At 46.5% G+C, this 8,357-nt stretch overlaps 1 long non-coding RNA gene across 2 annotated transcripts in view; it reads right to left on the reverse strand.

Annotated features, from left to right (window-relative positions):
* The window catches only part of LOC137522669 (uncharacterized), a 54,043-nt gene extending 47,358 nt beyond the window's left edge, over window positions 1-6,685 (reverse strand). For both annotated transcript variants that reach the window (XR_011022392.1, XR_011022391.1), the window contains exon 1: window positions 6,376-6,685. This is a non-coding gene — a long non-coding RNA (uncharacterized lncRNA). The remainder of the gene's footprint in view (window positions 1-6,375) is intronic.
* Window positions 6,686-8,357: the final 1,672 nt, after the last annotated feature.

Raw genomic sequence — 8,357 nt, forward strand, 5'->3', positions numbered from 1 at the left:
TCCTTATTAAAGATTTGGAAAAGATATCGCTTTGTATTAAGCCTACAGGCTACCCCCTCGCTATCTACTCGACTATTTGGTAACCCTGACTTTCCTCCAGGTCTAAACTCTGATCTGGCATGGCTAATCTCCTCCCATCATACTAACTTAGCTAATTATCAAAGGCTAGGGATCCTGATCCCCCCTTCCACCTTATCTGAATCGCTTTCTTGTAGGCCTCATCAATTTTTCCACCTTCAACAAGTCTACCATTTCTGGTCTACCCTAGGTCCACTATCATCTGACACTTCATTTACTTATTTTGAAAATGTTTGCAAAGTCTCACCCCTAGAGGGCGGAATTATCTCATATCTATATGCCCAACAGGCTGCTCGAGCCCAAGCTGCCATGGACACTGTTCTGGAGAAATGGGAGGCCGATCTCAATTTTCATCTTACACCTAAAAGGTGGGTGCATTGTTTTGAAACCCTAATGAAAGGAAGCCTCTATTACTCTATTTTAGAGACCAACGTTAAACTCCTTCATACAGCCTACCTAACTCCGGAGCGGGTCTCTGGCATCTTCCCTCAAGCTTCCCCCTTGTGCTATAGAGGCTGTGGCACCAAGGGCACTCTAGCTCACATGTGGTGGACCTGCCCCCTGGTTACCAGATTTTGGTCACAAGTTGCTGGACTGATAGCTTCTGTTCTTCAGATACCATTCTCTCCTACCCAATCTGTCTTTCTGATGGGAGATAAACCTAATAACATAAAACACCCAGCTCATAGGCTAATCCAACACATCCTAAATTCCGCATAGACATACCTAGCTTCACGTTGGAAGGATCCTCTCTTATCTCTAGATCATGTGATCGACAAAGTTCACAGAATTATGATTTTGGAGAGAATGATAGCTATATCAGATGACCGGATGCTGCAGTTTAGCAACACATGGTCACCCTGGGTTGATTATGCGAATAACAATGGTCTTCGTTATGCCACCTTCTTTACCTAATTTTTAGGCACCATACTTGTCCTGTATAGTAAAGAATCTGTTTCAGTATTTGCAACATTTCAAGCCTACTTTTCTGCTGCACTGGTACCCTGTTTATACTATTCTGTTGTTATTGTTATTGTTTGTTTATGATATCTTGCTACTACTTTTGCCCCCTGCGTGGGGTATCTATATATACACTTTTGTCCGATCTTTTTGCTAACATTTAATAAAAAATGTTGAAACTAGATTCTAAGTGGGACAGGAAACCCTTGAAATTTGCATGTCACAGCAAGCCCAGATGTGACAGGGGGCTCTGCAAACGGTGATGTCACAATCTGGGGAAATTGCATTATTTCTGGAATTGCACATTAAGTGCCTCCGGGCTACAAATCGGCCTATAAGAGCCAGCAGAGAACACTCAAAACTTGTACTTCCCCAGTAGCTAGCAACATGCTAGAAGTTCCCCGGCTACTAGTCGGAACCGCGGGCTCCTCGCAAACAATGCTCTGATCTGTATGCTGGTAACGTTTTATTTCCGCTTGTTGTGTGTCTTTGTAATTTTTACTTTGTTTTTGTAAATATTTTGTATATTTACCTTTCTGCACTGTTCCACTTTTTTTCTGGGATTTTAAATATTTATTTAATAAGCTTGACTTCTGATGTACTAGCAAAACTCATAGTCTTGGAGAGTCTGCAGTGTAATTTGCGTTACAAGTTCATTGCCTGATTGTGCCTTGCTACTGTGTGATTGTATTGTGTGTGGAGTTTCCACATTTTGGCCCAAGCGCAAAGCTGACCCAAATACAAAATGCTGGACTGAGTGCAGACCACTCGTGTAATGCTGGGAGGTCATACGTTCTGACCACCCAGCACAACAAGGCTAAGAGCTGGATAATGGAAGCGGTTACACAGGCTGCCCAGAGCAACTGCAGCTCTGGGCTTCCGATATCGCTACAAATAAAACACAATGGCAGCGCAGTGGGATGTTGCACTGCCTTAGTTTGCACTGTGCTGCCTTAGCGATAGCAAGTATTCAGACAGGTACAAGACAGGACTATTATAAGCGTAACTAGTAGCAAACACAGCTCACAGTCACGTCCACAGAAGCAGAGCAAGCTGGCTAACAACAGTCACCAGCAAGCATCTACCCAGGCAAGACTACAGGATAGAACGTAACTAGTAGCAACTGCAGCCTATATTTACGTTCCCAGAAACTAGAATAGCAGGAATACTACCAGTCACTAACGTGGTGATGGCAGAATCCAAGCTATCTGGATAATGGACTTCACTGATCCACCATGGATGCAGCAAACGTCCATCAAGCATGGAACTAGGCAAGACAAGACAAGACAAATAAGACAAGACAAATAACATTTATATAGCGCTTTTCTCCTGGCGGACTCAAAGCGCCAGAGCTGCAGCCACTAGGACACGCTCTATAGGCAGTAGCAGAGTTAGGGAGACTTGCCTAAGGTCTCCTACTGAATAGCAGTTGGCTTACTGAATAGGCAGAGCCGAGATTCGAACCCTGGTCTCCTGTGTCAGAGGCAGAACCCTTAACCATTATACCATCCAGCCACAGCAATACACCATGATAAGAAAAATAACTAACAACTAACAGATAAATATATATTAGCAAGTCTGCATATATATTTATCAAGAACTAGCTAAAGCACAAGTAATACTGTCGCTTAGAACTACAATAACAGAACTATACAGAGTACCACGGTGCCCAGTAGATCAGCGTAGTGACGGGCGGGGTATGAAATGGGAGGCAGACCTTTATGCTGGCATCAGCCAGTGGATGCAGGTATGCAAATCTCCACACAGCTAATGGGTAATCACTCAATCCTGAGCTGGCTTGATTACTATTTGCTAGCTGGCTGTGAATGCAAAGGACCCCCATAAGAAATACATGCAGAATTATGTAACAACATGCATGCAGGAAATCCAGGCCTATCTGGCCGCAGCTCAGCTGCAACAAGCAATTGGTGGAATGATGACAGCATCCTGAGCTGCCCAGAACTGCAGAGCAATTGCAAATGACACAACCAAATGCAAGCAGATAAGTCAGAACTGTCCGCCTGCAGCTCCACTGCAACGGACACAACCCGCTACAGGAGGGATCCTTACAACTCGACAGCAGAGTGAAAATTGTTGAATTGTCTAGCAGCAGCTAGTGGTGGCAGTGAGAAGTGTTTTTGAGGGGTGATAGCCTTGTGTTAGCTTGAATAAGGCTGCTTCCCCTCGCAATCTGGTCCAACTCCCAGTCGGGAACCATTTCTGCAGGCTTGCCGTGGGGCCGGTTCCTGACTGTTATATACAAAAGCTAAACATTGAACATGTAGAAGAGTGGATGACTGAGCATAGGTCAATTTAAACCACCACCTCTTCCTTCTCTTTCTCTCAGGCACAAAACATATAATTTGTGGTGAGCAATGAACAGGCTTTCTATACATCCAGCAGTGCCATATCCCTAGATATTCTGTAGTAGTTGTCAATGAGAACATTGTAGAACTTTGTTTTCAGCATTACATGTTGGGGCTGTCTGTGGAACTAAAAAACTATAGGGAGAGATCCAACAGACACCGTACACTTATTCCCAACCCTTAGTTTCCTTGGAAGAGTGAACAGAGAATGACTAGTTAGTGGATGAAGAGCAGGGGAGTCAGTGTCCTTCACCAGCTCTCCTTAAGACATGTCTGAGAAAGGGGACAACAGGCATGCAGATCCAATCACTTACTGAGAGAGTAAGCCAGGACAGGAGGTGGAAGAGATGGCAGATGATGAGCTGCGTGGCTGCATTTTGGGTGTTGAAGGTAACTTTGTCTGCATTTCATGTGTTGGAGGTAACATTTGCTGTATGTCATAAGTCACAGGTAACATTTGCTGCATTTCATGTATGGGAGGTATTGTTGATCTGCATTTCATGTGTGGGAGGTAACGATTGAGGTTACACTGTTACATTAAAGTTAGCTCCACCCACATCATGTTATGCCCACCCCCATTTTCTGCTGCAGCATACTTAGTAAGCAGAGTTGCTCGGATACCTCTGATCACGAATACGAGTGATCACGAGCATGATTCTACCCACTTACAAATTGACTCGTCATCACAATCACGAGTATAAAGGGATATGCGACTCGAGTGCAGTTTTCAGTCGAATAACCGCATGTAATCACGAATCACGAGTCGGTATTCGTGATTAAAAACCTGTGGACTTTAGCGGTTAATAGCAAAGCCCCATTACATGCTAGAAACACCAGATTTGCATGCAGGGCCGCAATCAGAAATTTTGGGGCCCCTCACACATCATCAGACCTGGGCCCCTGCTGATCCCCCCCCCCCCCAATTTGGAATGATGGATGATCACACAACTCCCAACATTTTCATCCTCAGTATAGGTAGGTAGGTAGGTAGCAAGGTATCGGTTCCCCCTGTAGAGGGTATCCAGGTATAGTTAACCCCAGTATAGCCAGCCAATATTGTTTCCCCCTGTATAGGTAGCTTAGTATAGTTGCCCCAGTATAGATAGTCTAGTTGCCCCCAATATAGGTAGCATAGTTGCCCTAGTATAGTTGATACAGTATTGGTAGTATAGCTGCCCCAGTATAGGTTAGCAGTGTCAGTGGCAGCGGGCGGGGAATGACTCACCTGATTCCACGTTCCAGATACCAAAGCGCTGCGTGCCAGGTCTTCTCCGCCTTCAATGCTGCTCGCTGTACTTCCGCTAATCAGGAAGTACAGTGAGTGCAACTGAGGTGGAGAAGATCTGTGGCTCGCAGCGCTCTGGTATCAGGAATGTGGAAGTCAGGGGAGTCATTCCCCGCTCGCTGCAGCTGACACTAATCTAATATCTGAAGGGGGAGCGCAAGAGGAGGGGACTCAGGTGAGGTGGGGGTGGTTGTGAGCTTCTCTGAGGACAGTCAGTGACATCACCATGTACTCTGTGCAGTGCTGCAGGAGATGTCAGTGCTATCCTATATAATAAAACCCCTGTGTCCGTGCGTTGTCCCTGTGTAGCGTTGTCCGTGCTGAAGCGTTGTGCGCATGTGACAACACTACCCAGGGATAGCTTGGGACCAGGGAGCCGAGCGGGTGGCATGTCAGCGGGCAGCTGGGCGTGCGGCGGGTCAGCGGGCGGAGTGCGCGCGCGGCGGGTGCGCGCATGCGCGGTGACACTGCGATGCAGAGTGGGAGGGGAGTAGAGGAGAGGGGAGGTGAGAGGGGAGGAGAGGGGAGGTGGGAGGGAAGGGGAGTGGAGGAGAGGGGAATAGGGGAATGGGGATTCGACACAGACCTAGAGCCCGTTTTTAAACGGGCTTAGGTCACCTAGTATAATAATAATATGGTAGGACATTAGACTATGACTATGGTAGGATTAGAGTGTGAGCTCCTCTGAGGACAGTCAGTGAAATGACTATGTACTCTGTACACTGCTGCAGAAGATGTTAGTGCTATATAAATACATAATAATAATATGGTAGGACATTAGACTATGACTATGGTAGGATTAGAGTGTGAGCTCCTCTGAGTACAGTCAGTGACATGACTATGTACTCTGTAATGTGCTGCAGAAGATCTCAGTGAGGTATAAATACATAATAATAATTTGGTAGGACATTAGACTGTGACTATGGTCGGATTAGATTGTGAGCTCCTCTGAGGGACAGTTATGTGACGGGAAAATATAGTCTGTACAGCGCTGCAAAATATATAAATACTAAATAATAAGAATGCATTATAATCTGAGGGCTATAAGGCAATAGTGCTCTTGCCTTACAGTGCTGGGTCCCCGGTTCAAATCACAGCCAGGGCACTATCTGCATGGAGTGTTTTTGTGTCTGTGTGGGTTTCCTCCGGACACTCAGTTTCCTCACACATTCCAAAACATACAGATAAGTTAACAGGTTTCCTCATAAATTCTTCCTAGACTACAATACACTACATGATCCATACATAGACATATGACCATGGAAGGGACTCGATTGTGAGCCCCTGTGATGGACAGTTAAGTAACAAGACAATATACTCTGTACAGCACTGCGGAAGCAGTGGGCGCTATATAAATACATATTAATTAGACAGAGAAAAGTGATAAAAACATAGCAGAGAGAAGGCAGGTAGATTAGAGAGACAGTAGAAGATGACAGACCAGGAAAGTGAGAGAGTGTCACAAAAGAGAGGAGGTACAGAGGAAGAGTGGGAAAGAAAATAGGTAGATAGGAAGGAGAGATGTTGGGAAATGGAGGAGAGTCAGAGTGAATGGGAGAGACAGACAGGGGGGCATGCAGAAGCATGGGGAGGAGGAATACAAGAGGAGGGAGGGAGACAGGGAGATGGGGCATATGGGAGCAGAGACTAGCAGGGCAGTCATACACAGGCACTTTATAGTGATACCTTCTGTCATCAGAGGGGGGAGGGGTGACTCCTCACACAGCTCTCTCTGCTCACATGACAACCGTGCCTGCTGTGCATTCCATACTGTCCCTCTGGCTGAAGCTGGCTCTCTCTTCCCCTGCTCTGCTGTCCCTGGGGGGGGGGGGGGGGGTTGCAAGGGTGCACAGGCTGGCCAGGGGTCAGCAGCATTAACTAGCCTGACATCTAAGTTAACTTCAGGCTTCACTGGCAGTGGGCGGGGGTTAGGGGCATGGCTACACGCAGTAAACACTGCGGCTGTGGCTGAAGAAAGGAGGAGAGGCTTGGAGCAGAGCTTTCTCTCCTGTCTATTGGCCGGCCAGCTTCAGGAGGCGGAGGGGAGAGACTTGAGTGCCCAGCACGCTGCACTCACGTATGGCATCGCCCTGAAGCTGGCTGCCGCAGCTGACAGGAGGTCGGGTCGGGGCAGAAATAAATGTTATTGTTGTAGCTGCGGGCGGCCGCTGCTCCAGTGTAGTTAGAGCAAAGCTACAGAGAAATGGCTACCGATGTCTGCATTTGTGGACATCGGTAGCCATTTTCTTGTAGCCTGCTCTGAAAAAGTGGGATCAGCGCATCACCAGGCCGCCCCTGAATGGCCTCAGCTCAGAGATGCGCTGAGCCCCCCCAGGAACTACGAACGCACCTTGAACCAAACAGAGGCTCTGCATATACACCAAAGAAACACTAACAAGTGGGAGCAGCTGACCAGAATTAAATCAAACACAGCAAAGAAATGAACAGCGCTACTTAAAAACAGATGAGTGCTTACCTGCAAAAAAGTGCACACCCCACTCATGGGATTCAAATACACAATGAGCACACACATGACCTGTCTACCACTTGGAGGATGTTAGTTTCACTAACAATTTGCAATTGTTAGGTACTTGTCCCTCCCACTGTCGTAGAAGTCTTTCCTCCATGGGAGGGGACCTAACACTAACTAAAACCTACCTGTGCATATGCATAGCCTGGGCGCGCTACCAGTAAAATTAAGAATTGCGCAGAAAAAGTGGGATCAGGTCATGTGGTAGACAGGTCAAGTGGTAGACAGGTCATGTGTGTGCTCATTGTGTATTTGAATCCCATGAGTGGGGTGTGCACTTTTTTGCAGGTAAGCACTCATCTGTTTTTAAGTAGCGCTGTTCATTTCTTTGTTGTAGCCTGCTCTAACTACAGTAGAGATGCGGGGAGAGAGACCAGAGCGGGATCCGGGGACACATACAACAGGTGCCGCATGTCAGAGGGGGGGCCCGGGCCCCCTGGGAGCTTGGGGCCCGTCACTGCAATGATGGTTCTCCCCCCCCCCCTGATGGCGGCCAGTGGGAACAAGTGGAAAAAAAGTAGTTTTTCAGAAAATTGATTTTAAAATTTTAAAGGAAAAAAGTATACATTTAAATGCGGTAAATGACAGTTAATGTAGAAAACAACGGTAGTGTAAATTTACATATAACAAAAGAAAGAGCAATGAATTTCATAACGGGGTCATGAAACAGCTCGTCGTCATGAGTTACTTGTGACCATGAGCTTGTGATGAGCACCACTGTTAGTGAGCTGCACTCGGTAATTTCCCCCAAATTTTGCTGCAAGGCACTTAGCATGCAAACCTCTAAAACACCCCTCAAAAAATTTTCGGTTGAGTGTGTGTGTTTTTAAATAATTTAACCACCACTGGGTGTCAAATACCCTAGGTATTCCACTGCACCTTGCGTTGTCCAATAACAGCACAATGGAAGAAGAATGAATGCCATGTGGCTGCAAGAAGCGGAGGATTAGCCCATTGTTTGGCCCTGTCCAAAATCTGTTGTGGTCACAGACAGTTTTTACTGCGCCAGTTAATGACTGCTAAAAGCCTCAGTCAGCATCTGCAAAAAGCAGTGTCAGCCAATACCTGCTAAAAGAACTAAGCACCATTAGCCTTGTTCAGTGCTTCAGTGAGAACGAGCCTTTACTCGCTGATAACA

The sequence above is a fragment of the Hyperolius riggenbachi genome, chromosome 6 (genome assembly GCF_040937935.1).
Source record: "Hyperolius riggenbachi isolate aHypRig1 chromosome 6, aHypRig1.pri, whole genome shotgun sequence".
Lineage (NCBI taxonomy): Eukaryota > Metazoa > Chordata > Amphibia > Anura > Hyperoliidae > Hyperolius > Hyperolius riggenbachi.